The sequence below is a fragment of the Triturus cristatus genome, chromosome 1_1 (assembly GCF_964204655.1).
Source record: "Triturus cristatus chromosome 1_1, aTriCri1.1, whole genome shotgun sequence".
Lineage (NCBI taxonomy): Eukaryota > Metazoa > Chordata > Amphibia > Caudata > Salamandridae > Triturus > Triturus cristatus.
Window position 1 is genome coordinate 989,791,218 of NC_140579.1, and position 19,796 is coordinate 989,811,013.

The 19,796-nt window shown below is 56.7% G+C and overlaps 1 protein-coding gene across 3 annotated transcripts in view; it reads left to right on the forward strand.

Annotated features, from left to right (window-relative positions):
• LOC146871420 (uncharacterized) overlaps nucleotides 1-19,796 on the forward strand; it is a 944,195-nt gene that overhangs the window by 177,562 nt on the left and 746,837 nt on the right. The window lies entirely within an intron of this gene.

The window sequence follows — 19,796 nt, forward strand, 5'->3', positions numbered from 1 at the left end:
GTAGGGGGTCTTGCTTGGGGTGGTGTTTCAGGGTTTAGGGCAGTTCAATGGTGTTTGGGTAGTGTAGGGGGTCGTGCGGGGGTGCTGTTTCAGGGTTTAGGGCAGTGCAGTGGTGTTCAGGAAGTTTAGGGGTCGTGCTGGGGTGGTGTTTCAGGGTTTGGGGCAGTGCAATGGTGTTCGGGCATTGTATGGAGTCATGCGGGGGTGGTGTTTCAGGGTTTAGGGATGTGCAGTGGTGTTCGGGCAGTGTAGGGGTTCGTGCTGGGGCTGGTGTTTCAGGCTTCAGGGCAGTGCATTGATGTTCGGGTAGTATAGGGGGTCGTGCTGGGGCTGGTGTTTCAGGGTTTAGGGCAGTGTAGTGGAGTTTGGGCAGTGTAGGGGGTCGTGCTGGGGCTAGTGTTTCAGGGTTTAGGGCAGTGCAGTGGTGTTCGGGCTGATAGGGGGACGTGCTGGGGTAGTGTTTCAGGGTTTAGGGTAGACCAGTGGTGTTCGGGCAGTGTAGGGGTCATGCTGGGTGTGGTGTTTCAGGGTTTAGGGCAGTGCAGTGGTGTTCGGGCAATGTAGGAGGTCTTGCTGGGGTGGTGTTTCAGGGTTTTGGGCAGTGGTGTTCGGGCAGTGTAGGGGGTCGTGCAGGGGGATGGTGTTTCAGGGTTTACGGCAGTGCAGTGGTGTTTGGGTAGTGTAGGGGGTCGTGCTGGGGCTGGTGTTTCAGGGTTTAGGGCAGTGCAGTGGTGTTCAGGCAGTGGAGGGGGTCATGCTGGGGATGGTGTTTCAGGGTTTTGGGCAGTGCAGTGGTGTTCGGGCAGTGTAGTGGGTCGCGCAGTTGTGTTCGGGCAGTGTAGGGCGTCTTGCTGGGGGTGGTGTTTCAGGGTTTAGGGCAGTTCAGTGGTGTTCTGGCAGTGTAGGGGGTGATCCTGGGACTGGTGTTTCAGGGTTAAGGGCAGTGCAGTGGTGTTCCGGCAGTGTAGGGGGTTGTGCTGGGATTGGTGATTCAGGGTTTAGGGCAGTGCAGTAGTGTTCGGGCAGTGTAGGGGTCTTGCTGGGTGTGGTGTTTCAGAGTTTATAGCAGTGGTGTTCGGGCATTGTAGGGGGTCTTGCTGGGGGTGGTGTTTTAGGGTTTAGGGCAGTGCAGTGATGTTCAGGCAGTGTAGGGGGTCTTGCTGGGGTAGTGTTTCAGGGTTTAGGGCAGTGCAGTGTTGTTTGGGCAGTGTAGGGGGTCGTGCTGGGGGTGGTGTTTCAGGGTTTAGGGCAGTGCAGTGGTGATCAAGTAGTGTAGGAGGTCATGCTGGGGGTGGTGTTTCAGGGTTTCGGCCAGCGCTGTGGTGTTCGGGCAGTGTAGGTGGTCATGCTGGGGGTGGTATTTCAGGGTTTCGGGCAGTGCAGTGGTGTTCGGGCAGTGCAGGGGGTCATGCTGGGGGTGGTGGTTCAAGGTTTAGGGCTGTGCAGTGGTGTTAGGGCAGTGTAGGGTGTCGTGATGGGGTGGTGTTTCAGGGTTTAGGGCAGTGCAGTGGTGTTCGGGCAGTGTAGGGGGTCATGTTGGGGGTGGTATTTCATGGATTAGGGCAGTGCAGTGGGATTCGTGCAGTGTATGGGGTCATGCTCAGACTGGTGTTTCAGGGATTAGGGCAGTGCAGTGGTGTTCAGGCAGTGTAGGGGGTCGTGCAGGGGGGTGATGTTTTAGGGTTTAGGGCAGTGCAGTGGTGTTTGGGCAGTGTAGGGGGTCGTGCTGGGGGTGGTGTTTCAGGGTTTAGGGCAGTGCAGTGGTGATCAAGTAGTGTAGGAGGTCATGCTGGGGGTGGTGTTTCAGGGTTTCGGCCAGCGCTGTGGTGTTCGGGCAGTGTAGGTGGTCATGCTGGGGGTGGTATTTCAGGGTTTCGGGCAGTGCAGTGGTGTTCGGGCAGTGCAGGGGGTCATGCTGGGGGTGGTGGTTCAAGGTTTAGGGCAGTGCAGTGGTGTTAGGGCAGTGTAGGGTGTCGTGATGGGGTGGTGTTTCAGGGTTTAGGGCAGTGCAGTGGTGTTCGGGCAGTGTAGGGGGTCATGTTGGGGGTGGTATTTCATGGTTTAGGGCAGTGCAGTGGGATTCGGGCAGTGTAGGGGGTCATGCTCAGACTGGTGTTTCAGGGATTAGGGCAGTGCAGTGGTGTTCTGGCAGTGTAGGGGGTCGTGCAGGGGGGTGATGTTTTAGGGTTTAGGGCAGTGCAGTGGTGTTCGGGCAGTGTAGGGGGTCGTACTGGGGCTGGTGTTTCAGGGTTTAGGACAGTGCAGTGGTGTTCGTGCAGTGTAGGGGGTTGTGCTGGGGGTAGAGTTTCAGGGTTTAGGGCAGTGCAGCGGTGTTCGAGCAGTGCAGGGGGCGTGATAGGAGTGGTGTTTCAGGGTTTAGGGCAGTGCAGAGGTGTTCGGGCAGTGTAGGGGGTCGTGCTGGAAGTGGTGTTTCAGGGTTTAGGGCACTGCAGTGGTGTTTGGCAGTGCAGGGGGTCGTGTTGGGGGTGGTGTTTCAGGGTTTAGGGCAGTGCAGGGGTGTTCGGTAGTGTAGGGGGTCGTGCAGGGGGATGGTGTTTCAGGGTTTAGGGCAGTAGAGTGGTGTTCGGGCAGTGCAGTGGATCATGCTTGGGCTGATGTTTCAAGGTTTAGGGCAGTGGTGTTCGGGCAGTGTAGGGGGTATTGCTGGGGGTGGTGTTTCAGGGTTTAGGGCAGTGGTGTTCGGGCAGTGTAGGGGATGTTGCTGGGGGTCATGTTTCAGGGTTTAGGGCAGTGATGTTCGGGCAGTGTAGGGGGTCGTGCTGGGACTGGTGTTTCAGGGTTTACGGCAGTGCAGCGGTGTTTGGGCGGTGTAGGGGGTCGTGCTGGGGATGGTGTTTTAGGGTTTAGGGCAGTACAGTCGTGTTCGGGCAGTGTAGGGGGTCGTGCTGGGGGAAGTGTTTCAGGGTTTTGGGCAGTGCAGTGGTGTTCGGGCAGTGTAAGGGGTCATGCGGGGGTGGTGTTTCAGGGTTTAGGGCACTGCAGTGGTGTTCAGGCAGCGTAGAGGTCGTGCTGGGGTGGTGTTTCAGGGTTTGGGGCAGTGCAGTGGTGTTCGGCCGTTGTATGGAGTCGTGCGGGGGTGGTGTTTCAGGGTTTAGGGCAGAGCAGTGGTGTTCGGGCAGTGTAGGGGTCATGCTGGGTGTGGTGTTTCAGGGTTTAGGGCAGTGGTGTTCAGGCAGTGTAGGGGGTCGTGCTTGGGGTGGTGTTTCAGGGTTTAGGGCAGTGCAGTGGTGTTCAGGCAGTGTAGGGGGTCGTGCAGGGGGTGGCGTTTAAGGGTTTAGGGCAGTGCAGTGGTGTTCGGGCAGTGTATGTGGTCATGCTGGGAAAGGTGTTTCAGGGTTTAGGGTAGTGCAGTGGTGTTTGGGTAGAGTAGCGGGTCATGCTGGGGTAGTGTTTTAGGGTTTAGGGTAGTGCAGTGGTGGTGGTGTACTATGGGGGTCGTGCTGAGGGTAGTGTTTTAGGGTTTAGGTTAGTGCAGTGGTGTTTGGGCAGTGTAGGGGGTTGTGCTGGGGGTAGTGTTTTAGGGTTTAGGGTAGTGCAGTGGTGTTTGGGTAGTGTAGGGTTCATGCTGGGGTAGTGTTTTAGGGTGCTGGTAGTGCAGTGGTGTTTGGGTAGTGTAGGGGGTCATGCTGGGGCTGGTGTTTCAGGGTTTAGGGCAGTGCAGTGGTGTTCGGGCAGTCTAGGGGTCGTGCTCGGGGTGGTGTTTCAGGGTTTAGGGTAGAGCAGTGGTGTTCGGGCAGTATAGGGGTTCATGCTTGGGATAATGTTTCAAGGTTTAGGGCAGTGGTGTTAGGGCAGTGTAGGGGGTATTGCTGGGGCTGGTGTTTCAGGGTTTAGGGCAGTGGTGTTCGGGCAGTGTAGGGGATGTTGCTGGGGGTCGTGTTTCAGGGTTTAGGGCAGTGGTGTTCGGGCAGTGTAGGGGGTCGTGCTGGGACTGGTATTTCAGGGTTTAGGGCAGTGCAGTGGTGTTTGGGCAGTGTAGGGGGTCGTGCTGGGGATGGTGTTTCAGGGTTTAGGGCAGTACAGTCGTGTTCGGGCAGTGTAGGGGGTTGTGCTGGGGGAAGTGTTTCAGGGTTTCGGGAAGTGCAGTGGTGTTCGGGCAGTGTAAGGGGTCATGCGGGGGTGGTGTTTCAGGGTTTAGGGCACTGCAGTGGTGTTCAGGCAGCGTAGAGATCGTACTAGGGTGGTGTTTCAGGGTTTGGGGCAGTGCAGTGGTGTTCGGGCGTTGTATGGAGTCGTGCGGGGGTGGTGTTTCAGGGTTTAGGGCAGAGCAGTGGTGTTCGGGCAGTGTAGGGGTCATGCTGGGTGTGGTGTTTCAGGGTTTAGGGCAGTGGTGTTCAGGCAGTGTAGGGGGTCGTGCTCTGGGTGGTGTTTCAGGGTTTAGGGCAGTGCAGTGGTGTTCAGGCAGTGTAGGGGGTCGTGCAGGGGGTGGCGTTTCTGGGTTTAGGGCTGTGCAGTGGTGTTCGGGCAGTGTAGGGGGTCTTGATGGGGGTGGTGTTTCAGGGATTAGGGCAGTGGTGTTCGGGCAGTGTAGGGGGTCGTGCAGGGGGATGGTGTTTCAGGGTTTAGGGCAGTGCAGTGGTGTTGGGGAAGTGTACGCCATCGTGCTGGGGGTGGTGTTTCAGGGTTTAGGGCAGTGCAGTTGTGTTCGGGCAGTATAGGGGGTCGTGCTGGGGTGGTGTTTCAGGGTTTTGGGCAGTGCAGTGGTGTTCGGCAGTGTAGGGTGTCGTGCAGTTGTGTTCGGGCAATGTAGAGGGTCTTGCTGGGGATGGTGTTTCAGGGTTTAGGGCAGTTCAGTGGTGTTCGGGCAGTGTAGGGGGTCGTGCTGGGACTGGTGTTTTAGGGTTTAGGGCAGTGCAGTGGTGTTCGGGCAGTGTAGTGGGTAGTGCATGGGGTGGTGTTTCAGGGTTTAGGGCAGGGCAGTGATGTTCAGGCAGTGTAGGGGGTCGTGCTGGGGGTGGTGTTTTAGGGTTTAGGGCAGAGCAGTGGTGTTCGGTCAGAGTAGGGGGTCTTGCTGGGGGTGGTGTTTCAGGGTTTAGGGCAGTGGTGTTCGGGAAGTGTAGGGGGTCTTGCTGGGGTTGGTGTTTAAGGGTTTAGGGCAGTGCAGTGGTGTTCTGGCAGTGTAGTGGGTTGTGCTGGGACTGGTGATTCAGGGTTTAGGGCAGTGCAGTGGTGTTCGGACAGTGTAGGGGTGTAGGAAGGTGGATATCTGACTATGGTTACCCCCAAATTTTTGCCTAGTGTCTAGCTGGTTTTTCGACTTAGTTGGCCTGAGATCCTGCTATTCAGGATCTCAGCCTGGCTGTTCTCTCTTTAAAATGGACTCCATGTACCCTAGGTACATACCCAATTGGTTGGATCACCCTGTCAGCCCCTGTACCAGTGTACACTAGGTACCCAGGGCATTGGTGTACCCAAGGCCTGCCAGGGGCTGAAGCATGTATTATGCCACCCCAGGCTTGGCCTAACAATTTGACACAACTGGCTGATCACTCAGCTGGGGTAAGTTGGTGTAATCACCTCTTACTAAGGTGTAGTATACCTATACCTAACCTTAAAATGGGACACCTGGTAACCTATAAGTCACTCCTATGGCAGGCCTTAACAATCCTGAAGGCAGAGTGCTTGGTTCCATGTGAGATGGTGCTCTGGCATGAGCTGAGCCTGTCTGCAGTGGTCGGAACAACTTCCTTCTACTGTTTCCAGATATCGTCATACCATATACTCTTAAGTGCATTATGAACCTCGCGGTTAAATGCTATCTTTGGTTTGGCTTTATCAAAACATGTCGAGTAAGGTGTCATACGAATTGGAATACTAACCCCTCGCCAATTCTGGCGACGGGGTTAGCATTCCACCCTTCTAGAGGGACACGACATGTACAGTACCTGAAACCCGGGTAAAATCAGACATAGCCTCAGCTCCACAAAATGGATGCTGCCACCACAGACACAAGTCTGCCCTCCTGCTGCTGGGAGTCCTTCCAGCTTGGGAGGTGTGGACAAAGGGTTTCCTGCCAGGGGAGGTGCATGCACCACCCCAGACAGGATTTTGTGTATTGGTCAGGTAGGGCTTGAAAGAAACCAGACATGCCTGTGGCTCACAAGGAGCCTCGGTGCATATGCCAGTTCAAACCGGTCCTGGGGCACACCAGTCCCGGGCCTGGGGCGAGCTGGACAAAGGATTGGGGGTGTAACCACCCCCCTTCCTGGTCCCACCCATAGGGAGGGACCTAGCAGGTAGTCCGGCCCCTAGAATCCGCTTAAAGGTAGGAGCTGTGTCCTAAGACTTCAGACATCCTGGAATCAACTTAAAACTAAGAAGAAGACGGGAACTTCGACGCTCTGCTGCACAGAGGACTGAAGCCAATCTCCCCTGTGGTCAGGGAGTGACCACCTTGCTAACGCAAGCACCATCCAGCGAATCAACGTCTGCTTTGCCGCCGCCTCCTGCCGGAGCCCGAGCCCAGAGACTGACAAGACCTGGACCTCCAGACCTCTCACCGCCCGATCCACAGTCCCTGAAAAGAGGAGACCCGTGGAGGCACCGAGACACGTGGAGCCAGCCATCTTGGAACGACTACGACAAGCTGACAAGTGCAACAACCGAGGCTCCCTCCAAGTTGTGCTTTGGGATCTGAGAAGCCCAACACCCGAGCAGCATCTGCACCAAAGGTGAGCCCTCCAGCATCTCCACGATCTGCGTGGGGCCCTTCTGCATTTTGCCACTCGACGCGCCTAACCGGTTGCTGGCCCGCTGGCTAGTAGCCATCTTGGCGACGAACTTCAAGAAATACACGCTGGTCTGGTTGCTCCAGACTGGCCCTTGCTCCCCTCCAAAGGAGCAGTCCTTCTGACCTTGCTGGTCAGAACCACCAGCTTATTTCCTTTTCCTACAACAATTGCTTTTGCCAAGGCTTGTTTGCTTCAATCAAGTCGCCGACACCGCCGACAGCGAGAGCCTGCGTGGGACAGCTCGTGACTCGACTCCTGGACGTCGTCGACCTCCAGGGACCACGTGGCTGCAGAGACAAGCTACCCCTTTCTTCCTGTTTGCACCCGACATTGCCTGGTACCCACCTGGTGCCACGCTGGTCACTGGCTAGTGACTGTGAACACTGTCCCCTCCGCTTACAGGTCTTCAACATCTCCGATCCACTCTTGGATCCACTGCATCTCTCCCGGACCGACCGCCTGCAGCATCTTTGTCTTCAAGCTCCACGGAACAGATAGAAGAAACCCGACGCACTTCGAGGCCTATGCACCCGCTTCCTGTGGGTGAGGTAAAGCTGGCACACCTGTGCCCAAGTGTAGTATTACATCTCTAGTGCCTGTGTTCCAAATCTTGAGTTCCTAGTCCATCCGGAAGATCCTCTTTGCAGTAACTTTGTACTTTTTACGCACCCATTGAAACCTATGGGAGCACGCGTGTGACTATTTGCTCTGCACACGCCACCCGTGGACCTCCTGGTCACTAACTGACGTTAGCTCCTTGTAGGCCCAGCGATTCTAGAGGCCCTAGGCCTTTTCCCTTTTCTGCTCGTGGTACTTATACCACTATTTTAGTATATGGTTTGAGTGGCCACCAGGGCCTATCCATATAACGTGCAACTTCTGTGTATTCTGTGATAATCTTGTTTGACGATTTGTGCTCCTGTGCTCATAAAGAGACTAGGGGTTACTTTGAGAAATAAATACATATATATTTTGAATATATATCTGTGTGGTGTCCTTTCATTGGTATAAAAGGGGGTTGCATTTGGTAAAACAGCTGGCTTAACACGCTTCACGAGTTTAGCCTCAAAGACTGCTTAGCCTACGCTACCACTAGGGCAGCTAGTCCGAACAGGTTGACTTACAACCACACCATAAGGGTTGCTTGGCATGGTACAAGGTGATCACTTTAACTAGTGAGCATCATATACCAGGCCAACTTCTCACAAGGGGTCTTGCTGGTGGTGGTGTTTTAGGGTTTAGGGCAGTGCAGTGGTGTTCAGGCAGCGTAGGGGGTCTTGTTGGGGTAGTGTTTCAGGGTTTAGGGCAGTGCAGTGGTGTTCGGGCAGTGTAGGGGGTCGTGCTGGGGGTGGTGTTTCAGGGTTTAGGGCAGTGCAGTGGTGATCAAGCAGTGTAGGAGGTCATGCTGGGGGTGGTGTTTCAGGGTTTCGGCCAGCGCTGTGGTGTTCGGGCAGTGTAGGGGGTCATGCTGGGGGTGTTGTTTCAGGGTTTAGGGCAGTGGTGTTCGGGCAGTGTAGAGGGTCGTGTTTCAGGGTTTAGGGCAGTGCAGTGGTGTTCAGGAAGTGTAGGGTGCCATGCAGGGGGTGGTGTTTCAGGGTTTAGGGCAGTGCAGTGGTGTTCGGGCAGTGTAGTGGGTCTTGCTGTTGGTGGTGTTTCAGGGTTTAGGGCAGTGGTGTTCGGGCAGTGTAGGGGGTGTTGCTGGGGATGGTGTTTCAGGGTTTAGGGCAGTGCAGTGGTATTCGGGCAGTGTAGGGGGTCGTGCTGGGACTGGTGTTTCAGGGTTTAGGGCAGTGCAGTGGTGTTCGGGCAGTGTAGGGGGTAGTGCAGGGGGTAGTGTTTCAGGGTTTAGGGCAGTGCAGTGATGTTCAGGCAGTGTAGGGGTCATGCTGGGGGTGGTGTTTTAGGGTTTTGAGCAGACCAGTGGTGTTCGGGCAGAGTAGGGGGTCTTGCTGGGGGTGGTGTTTCAGGGTTTAGGGCAGTAGTGTTTGGGTAGTGTAGGGTGTCTTGCTGGGGATGGTGTTTCAGGGTTTAGGGCAGTGCAGTGGTGTTCGGGCAGTGTAGGAGGTCGTGCTGGGACTGTTGTTTCAGGGTTTAGGGCAGTGCAGTGGTGTTCGGGCAGTGTAGGGGGTGGTGTTTCAGGGTTTAGGGCAGTGCAGTGATGTTCGGGCAGTGTAGTGGGTCGTACTGGGGGTGTGTGATTTTTTAGTGTTTAGGGCAGAGCAGTGGTGTTCGGGCAGAGGAGGGGGTCTTGCTGGGGGTGGTGTTTCATGGTATAGGCCAGTGCAGTGGTGTTCTGGCAGTGTAGGGGGTAGTGCAGGGGGTAGTGTTTCAGGGTTTAGGGCAGTGCAGTGATGTTCGGGCAGTGTAGGGGGTCGTGCTGGGGGTGGTGTTTTAGGGTTTTGAGCAGAGCAGTGGTGTTCGGGCAGAGTAGGGGGTCTTGCTAGGGTTGGTGTTTCAGGGTTTAGGGCAGTAGTGTTTGGGTAGTGTAGGGTGTCTTGCTGAGGATGGTCTGTCAGGGTTTAGGGCAGTGCAGTGGTGTTCGGGCAATGTAGGAGGTCTTGCTGGGACTGTTGTTTCAGGGTTTAGGGCAGTGGTGTTCGGGCAGTGTAGGGGGTGGTGTTTCAGGGTTTAGGGCAGAGCAGTGGTGTTCGGGCAGAGCAGGGGGTCTTGCTGGGGGTGGTGTTTCATGGTATAGGGCAGTGCAGTGGTGATCTGGCAGTGTAGGGAGTCGTGCTGGGGCTGGTGTTTCAGGGTTTAGGGCAGTGCAGAAGTGTTCGGGCAGTGTAGGGAGTCGTGCTGTGGGTGGTGTTTCAGGGTTTTGGGCAGAGCAGTGGTGTTCGGTCAGTGTAGGGGGTCGTGCTGGGGCTGGTGTTTCAGTGTTCAGGGCAGTGCAGTGTTGTTCGGGCAGTGTACGGGGTCTTGCTGGGGCTGGTGTTTCAGGGTTTAGTCCAGACCAGTGGTATTCGGGCAGTGTAGGGGGTCGTGCTGGGGCTAGTGTTTCAGGGTTTAGGGCAGTGCAGTGGTGTTCGGGTAGTGTAGGGGTATGTGCTGGGGTATTGTTTCAAGGTTTAGGGCAGAGCAGTGGTGTTCGGGCAGTGTAGGGGGTCATGCTTGGGCTGGTGTTTCAGGGTTTAGGGCAGCGGTGTTCGGGCAGTGTAGGGGGTCTTGCTGGTGGTGGTGTTTCAGGGTTATGGCAGTGCAGTTGAGTTAGGGCTGTGTAGGGGGTCTTGTTGGGGCAGGTGTTTCAGGGTTTAGGGCAGTGCAGTGGTTTCAGGCAGTGTAGGGGGTCGTGCTGGGGGTGGTGTTTTAGGGTTTAGGGCAGTGCAGTTGTGTTCGGGCAGTGTAGACAGTCGTGCTGGGAGTGGTGTTTCAGGGTTTCGGGCAGTGCAGTGGTGTTCGGGCAGTGTAGGGGGTAGTACAGTTGTGTTTGGGCAGTGTAGGGGGTCTTGCTTGGGGTGCTGTTTCAGGGTTTAGGGAACTGCAGTGGTGTTCAGGAAGTTTAGGGGTCGTGCTGGGGTGATGTTTCAGGGTTAGGGGCAGTGCAGTGGTGTTCGGGCATTGTATGGAGTCATGCGGGGTGGTGTTTCAGGGTTTAGGGAAGTGCAGTGGTGTTCGGGCAGTGTAGGGGTTCGTGCTGGGGCTGGTGTTTCAGGCTTTAGGGCATTGTAGTGGAGTTTGGGCAGTGTAGGGGGGTCGTGCTGGGGCTAGTGTTTCAGGGTTTAGGGCAGTGCAGTGGTGTTCGGGCTTATAGGGGGACGTGCTGGGGTAGTGTTTCAGGGTTTAGGGTAGACCAGTGGTGTTCGGGCAGTGTAGGGGTCATGCTGGGTGTGTTGTTTCAGGGTTTAGGGCAGTGGTGTTCAGGCAGTGTAGGGGGTCATGCAGGGGGTGGTGTTTCAGGGTTTAGGGCAGTGCAGTGGTGTTCGGGCAATGTAGGAGGTCTTGCTGGGGTGGTGTTTCAGGGTTTTGGGCAGTGGTGTTCGGACAGTGTAGGGGGTCGTGCAGGGGGATGGTGTTTCAGGGTTTACGGCAGTGCAGTGGTGTTTGGGTAGTGTAGGGGGTCATGCTGGGGCTGGTGTTTCAGGGTTTAGGGCAGTGCAGTGGTGTTCAGGCAGTGGAGGGGGTCATGCTGGGGATGGTGTTTCAGGGTTTTGGGCAGTGCAGTGGTGTTCGGGCAGTGTAGTGGGTCGCGCAGTTGTGTTCGGGCAGTGTAGGGCGTCTTGCTGGGGGTGGTGTTTCAGGGTTTAGGGCAGTTCAGTGGTGTTCGGGCAGTGAAGGGGGTGATGCTGGGACTGGTATTTCAGGGTTTAGGGCATTACAGTGCTGTTAGGGCACTGTAGAGGGTCGTGCTGGGGGTGGTGTTTTAGGGTTTAGGGCAGAACAGTGGTGTTCGGGCAGAGTAGGGGGTCTTGCTGGGGGTGGTGTTTCAGGGTTTAGCGCAGTGTTGTTCGTGCAGTGTAGGGGGTCTTGCTGGGGATGGTGTTTCAGGGTTTAGGGCAGTTTAGTGGTGTTCGGGCAGTGTAGGGGGTCATCCTGGGACTGGTGTTTCAGGGTTAAGGGCAGTGCAGTGGTGTTCGGGCAGTGTAGGGGGTCTTGCGGGGGTGCTGCTTCAGAGTTTATAGCAGTGGTGTTCGGGTAGTGTAGGGGGTCTTGCTGGGGGTAGTGTTTCAGGGTTTAGGGCAGTGCAGTGGTGTTCATGCAGTGTAGTGGGTCTTGCAGGTGGTGGTGTTTCAGGGTTTAAGGCAGTGCAGTGATGTTCGGGCAGTGTAGGGGGTCATGCTGGGGGTGGTTTTTTAGGGTTTGGGGCAGAGCAGTGGTGTTCAGGGAGAGTAGGGGGTCTTGCTGAGGGTGGTGTTTCAGGGTTTAGGACAGTGCAGAAGTGTTCAGGCAGTGTAGGGAGTCGTGCTGGGGCAAGTGTTTCAGGGTTTTGGGCAGTGCAGTGGTGTTCGGGCAGTGTAGGGGGTCTTGCGGGGGTGCTGCTTCAGAGTTTATAGCAGTGGTGTTCGGGTAGTGTAGGGGGTCTTGCTGGGGGTAGTGTTTCAGGGTTTAGGGCAGTGCAGTGGTGTTCATGCAGTGTAGTGGGTCTTGCTGGGGGTAGTGTTTCAGGGTTTAGGGCAGTGCAGTGGTGTTCGGGCAGGGTAGGGGGTCGTGCTGGGGGTGGTGTTTCAGGGTTTAGTGCAGTGCAGTGGTGTTTGGGCAGTGTAGGGGGTCATGCTGGGGGTGGTGTTTCATGGTTTAGGGCAGCACAGTGGTGTTCGGGCAGTGTAGGCGGTCATGCTGGGGGATATTTCAGGGTTTTGGGCAGTGCAGTGGTGTTTGGGCTGTATAGGGGGTCATGCTGGGGGTTGTGTTTCAAGGTTTAGGGCAGTGCAGTGGTGTTAGGGCAGTGTACGGTGTCGTGCTGGGGTGGTGTTTCAGGGTAGTGCAGTGGTGTTCAGGCAGTGTAGGGGTTCGTGTTGGGGTGGTGTTTCAGGGTTTAGGGCAGTGCAGTGGGGTTCGTGCAGTGTAGTGGGTCATGCTTGGGCTGGTGTTTCAGGGTTTAGGGCAGTGCAGTGGTGTTAGGGCATTGTAGAGGGTCGTGCTGGGGCTAGTGTTTCAGGGTTTAGGGCAGTGCAGTGGTGTTCGGGCAGTGTAAGGGGTCGTGCTGGGTCTAGTGTTTTAGGGTTTAGGGCAGTGCAGTGGTGTTCGGTCAGTGTAGGGGTCGTGCTGGGGATAGTGTTTCAGGGTTTAGGGCAGAGCAGTGGTGTACGGGCAGTGTGGGGGGTCATGCAGGGGATGTTGTTTCAGGGTTTAGGGCAGTGCAGTGGTGTTAGGACAGTGTACGGGGTCTTGCTGGGGGTGGTGTTTCAGGGTTTAGGGCAGTGCAGTGGTGTTCGGGCAGTGTAGGGGGTCATGCTGGGACTGGTATTTCAGGGTTTAGGGCAGAGCAGTGGTGTTACGGCAGTGTAGGGGGTAGAGCAGGGGGTGGGGTTTCAGGGTTTAGGGCAGGGCAGTTATGTTCGGGCAGTGTAGAGGGTCGTGCTGGGGCTGGTGTTTCAGGGTTTAGGGCAGTGCAGTAGTGTTCGGGCAGTGTAGGGGGTCGTGCCGGGGTGGTGTTTCAGGGTTATGGCCAGTGCAGTCGTGTTCGGGCAGTGTAGGGGGTCGTGCTGGGGGTGGTGTTTCAGGGTTTCGGGCAGTGCAGTGGCGTTCGGGCAGTGTAGGGGTCGTGCAGTTGTGTTAGGGTTGTGTAGGGGGTCTCTCTGGGGGTTGTGTTTCAAGGTTTAGGGCAGTGCAGTGGTGTTAGGGCAGTGTAGGGTGGCGTGCTGGGGTGGTGTTTCAGGGTTTAGGGAAGTGCAGTGGCGTTCGGGCAGTGTAGGGGGTCGTGCTGGGGGTGGTGTTTCAGGGTTTTGGGCAGTGCAGTGGGGTTCGGGCAGTGTAGTGGGTCATGCTCGGGCTGGTGTTTCAGGGTTTAGGGCAGTGTAGTGGAGTTCAGGCAGTGTAAGGGGTCGTGCTGGGGCTAGTGTTTCAGGGTTTAGGGCAGTGCAGTGGTGTTCGGGCTTATAGGGTGACGTGCTGGGGTAGTGTTTCAGGGTTTAGGGCAGAGAAGTGGTGTTCAGGCAGTGTAGGGGTCATGCTGGGTGTGGTGTTTCAGGGTTTAGGGCAGTGGTATTCAGGCAGTGTAGAAGGTCATGCAGGGGGTGGTGTTTTTAGGGCAGTGCAGTGGTGTTCGGGCAGTGTAGGAGGTCTTGCTGGGGTGGTGTTTCAGGGTTTTGGGCAGTGGTGTTCGGGCAGTGTAGGGGGTCGTGCAGGGGGATGGTGTTTCAGAGTTTACGGTAGTGCAGTGGTGTTCGGGGAGTGTAGGGGGTCGTGCTGGGGCTGGTGTTTCAGGGTTTAGGGCAGTGCAGTGGTGTTCGGGCAGTATAGGGGGTCATACTGGGGATGGTGTTTCAGGGTCTAGGGCAGTGCAGTCGTGTTTGGGCAGTGTAAGGGGTCGTGCTGGGGGTGGTGTTTCAGGGTTTAGGGCACTTCAGTGGTGTTCGGGCAGAGTAGGGGGTCATGCTGGGACTGGTATTTCAGGATTTAGGGCAGTGCAGTGCTGTTAGGGCACTGTAGAGGGTCGTGCTGGGGGTAGTGTTTAGGGTTTTGGGCAGAGCAGTGGTGTTCGGGCAGAGTAGGGGGTCTTGCTGGGGGTGGTGTTTCAGGGTTTAGGGCAATGGTGTTCGGGCAGTGTAGGGGGTCTTGCTGGGGATGGAGTTTCAGGGTTTAGGGCAGTGCAGTGGTGTTCGGGCAGTGTAGGGGGCATCCTGGGACTGGTGTTTCAGGGTTAAGGGCAGTGCAGTGTTGTTCGGGCAGTGTAGGGGATAGTGCAGGTAGTGGTGTTTCAGGGTTTAGGGCAGTGCAGTGATGTTCGGGCAGTGTAGGGGGTCATACTGGGGGTGGTTTTTTAGGGTTTGGGGCAGAGCAGTGGTGTTCGGGCAGAGTAGGGGGTCTTGCTGAGGGTGGTGTTTCAGGGTTTTGGACAGTGCAGAAGTGTTCAGGCATTGTAGGGAGTCGTGCTGGGGCAAGTGTTTCAGGGTTTTGGGCAGTGCAGTGGTCTTCGGGAAGTGTATGGGACTGTGCTTTGGCTGGTGTTTCAGGGTTTTGGGCAGAGCAGTGGTGTTCGGGTAGTGTATAGGGGTCATGCTGGGGATGGTGTTTCAGGGTCTAGGGCAGTGCAGTCGTGTTTGGGCAGTGTAGGGGGTCGTGCTGGGGGTGGTGTTTCAGGGTTTTGGGCAATGCAGTGGTGTTCAGGCAGTGTAGGGGGTCATGCAGTTGTGTTCGGGCAGTGTAGGGTGTCTTGCTGTGGGTGGTGTTTCAGGGTTTAGGGCACTTCAGTGGTGTTCGGGCAGAGTAGGGGGTCATGCTGGGACTGGTATTTCAAGGTTTAGGGCAGTGCAGTGGTGTTAGTGCAGCGTAGGGTGTCGTGCTGGGGTGGTGTTTCAGGGTTTAGGGCAGTGCAGTGGTGTTCGGGCAGTGTAGGGGTTCGTGTTGGGGTGGTGTTTCAGGGTTTAGGGCAGTGCAGTGGTGTTCGGGCAGTGTAAGGGGTCATGCTGGGGATAGTGTTTCAGGGTTTAGGGCAGTGCAGTGCTGTTTGGGCAGTGTAGGGGGTCGTGTTGGGGTGGTGTTTCAGGGTTTAGGGCAGTGCAGTGGGGTTCGGGCAGTGTAGTGGGTCATGCTCAGGCTGGTGTTTCAGGGTTTAGGGCAGTGCAGTGGTCTTCCGGCAGTGTAAGGGGTCGTGCTGGGGCTAGTGTTTCAGGGTTTAGGGCAGTGCAGTGGTGTTCGGTCAGTGTAGGGGTCGTGCTGGGGATAGTGTTTCAGGGTTTAGGGCAGTGCAGTGATGTACAGGCAGTGTAGGGGGTCATGCAGGGGGTGGTTTTTCAGGGTTTAGGGCAGTGTAGGGGGTCTTGCTGGGGTGGTGTTTCAGGGTTTAGGGCATTGGTGTTCGGGCAGTGTAGGGGGTCTTGCTGGGGGTGGTGTTTCAGGGTTTAGGGCAGTGGTGTTCGGGCAGTGTAGGGGGTCATGCTGGGGCTAGTGTTTCAGGGTTTCGGGCAGTGCAGTGGTGTGTGGGCAGTGTAAGGGGTCATGCTGGGGCTAGTGTTTCAGGGTTTAGGGCAGTGCAGTGGTGTTCGGTCAGTGTAGGGGTCATGCTGGGGATAGTGTTTCAGGGTTTAGGGCAGTGGTGTACGGGCAGTATAGTAGGTCATGCAGGGGGTGGTGTTTCAGGGTTTAGGGCAGTGCAGTGGTGTTAGGGCAGTGTAGGGGTTCTTGCTGGGGGTGGTGTTTCAGGGTTTAGGGCTGTGGTGTTCAGGCAGTTTAAGGGTTCTTGCTGGGTGTGGTGTTTCAGGGTTTTGGGCAGTGCAGTGGTGTTCGGGAAGTGTAGGGGGTCATGCTGGGGCTGGTGTTTCAGGGTTTAGGACAGTGCAGTGGTATTCGGGCAGTGTAGGGGGTCGTGCTGGGGCTTGTGTTTCAGGGTTTAGGGCAGTGCAGTGGTGTTTGGGTAGTGTAGGGGGTCGTACTGGGGCTAGTGTTTCAGGGTTTAGGGCAGTGGAGTGGTGTTCGGGCAGTGCAGGGGGTCGTGCTGGGGCTGCTGTTTCAGGATTTAGGGCAGTGCAGTGTTGTTCGGTCAGTGTAGGGGGACTTGCTGGGGGTAGTGTTTCAGGGTTTAGGGCAGAGCAGTGGTGTTCGAGCAGTGTAGGGGTTCATGCTTGGGCTGGTGTTTCAGGGTTTAGGGCAGTGGTGTTCGGGCAGTGTAGGGGGTCTTTTGCGTTGGGCGGTGTTTCAGGGATTAGGGCAGTGGTGTTCGGGCAGTGTACGGGGTTGTTGCTGGGAGTCATGTTTCAGGGTTTAGGGCAGTGCAGTGGAGTAAGGGCAGTGTAGGGAGTCTTGTTGGGGCAGGTATTTCAGGGTTTAGGGCAGTGCAGTGGTGTTCGGGCAGTGTAGGGGGTCGTGCTGGGGCTGGTGTTTCAGGGTTTAGGGCAGTGCAGTGGTGTTCGGGCAGTGTAGGGGGTAGTGTTTCAGGGTTTAGGGCAGTGCAGTCGTATTCGGGCAGTGTAGGGGGTCGTGCTGGGGGTGGTGTTTCGGGGTTTCGGGCAGTGCAGTAGTGTTCGGGCAGTGTAGGGGTCATGCAGTTGTGTTAGGGCAGTATAGGGGGTCTTGCTGGGGGTGGTGTTTCAGGGTTTAGGGCAGTTCAGTGGTGTTCGGGCAGTGTAGGGGGTCGTGCGGGTGGTGGTGTTTCTGGGTTTAGGGCAGTGCAGTGGTGTTCGGGCAGTGTAGTGGGTCATGCTCGGGCTGGTGTTTCAGGGTTTTGGGGCAGGGCAGTGGTCTTCCGGCAGTGTAGGGGGTCATGCTGGGGCTAGTGTTTCAGGGTTTAGGGCAGTGCAGTGGTGTTCGGGCAGTGTAAGGGGTCGTGCGGGGGCTAGTGTTTTAGGGTTTAGGGCAGTGCAGTGGTGTTCGGTCAGTGTAGGGGTCGTGCTCGGATAGTGTTTCAGGGTTTAGGGCAGTGCAGTGGTGTACGGGCAGTGTAGGGGGTCATGCAGGGGGAGGTGTTTCAGGGTTTAGGGCAGTGCAGTGGTGTTAGGGCAGTGAAGGGTGTCTTGCTGGGGGGGTGTTTCAGGGTTTTGGCCAGTGCAGTGGTGTTCGGGAAGTGTAGGGGGTCATGCTGGGGCTGGTGTTTCAGGGTTTAGGACTGTGCAGTGGTGTTCGGACAGTGTAGGGGGTCGTGCTGGGCTACTGTTTCAGGGTTTAGGGCAGAGCAGTGGTGTTCGGGTAGTGTAGGGGGTCGTACTGGGGCTAGTGTTTCAGGGTTTAGTGCAGTGGTGTTCGGTCAGTGTAGGGGGACTTCCTGGGGGTAGTGTTTCAGGGTTTAGGGCAGAGCAGTGGTGTTTGGGCATTGTAGGGGGTCATGCTTGGGTTGATGTTTCAGGGTTTAGGGCAGTGGTGTTTGGGCAATGTAGGGGGTCTTGCTGGTGGTGGTGTTTCAGGGTTTAGGGCAGTGGTGTTCGGGCAGTGTAGGGGGTGTTGCTGGAGGTCGTGTTTCAGGGTTTAGGGCAGGGCAGTGGAGTAAGAGCAGTGTAGGGAGTCTTGCTGGGGCAGGTGTTTCAGGGTTTAGGGCAGTGCAGTGGTGTTCGGGCAGTGTAGGGGGCCGTGCTGAGGCTGGTGTTTCAGGGTTTAGGGCAGTGCAGTGGTGTTCGGGCAGTGTAGGGGGTCATGCTGGGGGTGGTGTTTTAGGGTTTAGGGCAGTGCAGTCGTGTTCGGGCAGTGTAGAGGGGTCGTGCTGGGGGTGGTGTTTCAGGGTTTCGGGCAGTGCAGTGGTGTTCGGGCAGTGTAGGGGTCTTGCAGGGGGAGGTGTTTCAGGGTTTAGGGCAGTGCAGTGGTGTTCGGGCAGTGTAGGGGGTCATGCTGGGGGTGGTGTTTCAGGGTTAGGGCAGTGCAGTCTTGTTCGGGCAGTGTAGAGGGGTCGTGCTGGGGGTGGTGTTTCAGGGTTTCGGGCAGTGCAGTGGTATTCAGGCAGTGTAGGGGTCATGCAGTTGTGTTAGGGCAGTGTAGGGGGTCTTTCTGGGGGTTGTGTTTCAAGGTTTAGGGCAGTGCAGTGGTGTTAGGGCAGTGTAGGGTGTTGTGCTGGGGTGGTGTTTCAGGGTTTAGGGAAGTGCAGTGCTGTTCGGGCAGTGTAGGGGGTCGTGTTGGGGTGGTGTTTCAGGGTTTAGGGCAGTGCAGTGGTGTTCGGTCAGTGTAGGGGTCGTGCTGGGGATAGTGTTTCAGGGTTTAGGGCAGTGCAGTGGTGTACAGGCAGTGTAGGGGGTCATGCAGGGGTTTTTTTCAGGGTTTAGGGCAGTGTAGGGGGTCTTGCTGGGGGTGGTGTTTCAGGGTTTAGGGCAGTGGTGTTCGGGCAGTGTAGGGGGTCTTGCTGGGGGTGGTGTTTCAGGGTTTAGGGCAGTGGTGTTTGGGCAGTGGAGGGGGTGTTGCTGGAGGTTGTGTTTCACGGTTTAGGGCAGTGCAGTGGTGTTTGGGCTTATAGGGTGACGTGCTGGGGTAGTGTTTCAGGGTTTAGGGCAGAGCAGTGGTGTTCAGGCAGTGTAGGGGTCATGCTGGCTGTGGTGTTTCAGGGTTTAGGGCAGTGGTGTTCAGGCAGTGTAGGGGGTCATGCTTGGGTTGGTGTTTCAGGGTTTAGGGCAGTGGTGTTTGGGCAGTGTAGGGGGTCTTGTTGGTGGTGGTGTTTCAGGGTTTAGGGCAGTGGTGTTCGGGCAGTGTAGGGGGTGTTGCTGGAGGTCGTGTTTCAGGGTTTAGGGCAGTGCAGTGTAGGGAGTCTTGTTGGGGCAGGAGTTTCAGGGTTTAGGGCAGTGCAGTGGTGTTCGGGCAGTGTAGGGGGTCGTGCTGGGGCTGGTGTTTCAGGGTTTAGGGCAGTGCAGTGGTGTTCGGGCAGTGAAGGGGGTTGTGCTGGGGGTGGTGTTTCAGGGTTTCGGGCAGTGCAGTGGTGTTCGGGCAGTGTAGGGGTCATGCAGTTGTGTTAGGGCAGTGAAGGGGGTCTTTCTGGGGGTTGTGTTTCAAGGTTTAGGGCAGTGCAGTGGTGTTAGGGCAGTGTAGGGTGTTGTGCTGGGGTGGTTTTTCAGGGTTTAGGGAAGTGCAGTGCTGTTCGGGCAGTGTAGGGGGTAGTGTTGGGGTGGTGTTTCAGGGTTTAGGGCAGTGCAGTGGGGTTCGGGCAGTGTAGTTGGTCATGCTCGGGCTGGTGTTTCAGGGTTTAGGGCAGTGCAGTGGTCTTCCGGCAGTGTAGGGGGTCGTGCTGGGGCTAGTGTTTCAGGGTTTAGGGCAGTGCAGTGGTGTTTGGGCAGTGTAAGGGGTCGTGCTGGGGCTAGTGTTTCAGGGTTTAGGGCAGTGCAGTGTTGTACAGGCAGTGTAGGGGGTCATGCAGGGGGTGGTTTTTCAGGGTTTAGGGCAGTGTAGGGGGTCTTGCTGGGGGTGGTGTTTCAGGGTTTAGGGCAGTGGTGTTCGGGCAGTGTAGGGGGTCTTGCTGGGGGTGGTGTTTCAGGGTTTAGGGCAGTGGTGTTCGGGCAGTGGAGAGGGTGTTGCTGGAGGTTGTGTTTCACGGTTTAGGGTGGTGCAGTGGAGTAAGGGCAGTGTAGGGAGTCTTGTTGGGGCAGGTGTTTCAGGGTTTAGGTCAGTGCAGTGGTGTTCGGGCAGTGTAGGGGGTCGTGCAGGGGCGGGTGTTTCAGGGTTTAGGGCAGTGCAGTAATGTTCGGGCAGTGTAGGGGGTCGTGCCGGGGGTGGTGTTTCAGGGTTATGGGCAGTGCAGTGGTGTTCGGGCAGTGTAGGGGGTCGTGCTGAGGCTGGTGTTTCAGGGTTTAGGGCAGTGCAGTGGTGTTCGGCCAGTGTAGGGGGTCATGCTGGGGTGGTGTTTCAGGGTTTAGGGCAGTGCAGTCGTGTTCGGGCAGTGTAGAGGGGTCGTGCTAGGTGTGGTGTTTCAGGGTTTCGGGCAGTGCAGTGGTGTTCGGGCAGTGTAGGGGTCATGCAGTCGTGTTAGGGCAGTGTAGGGGG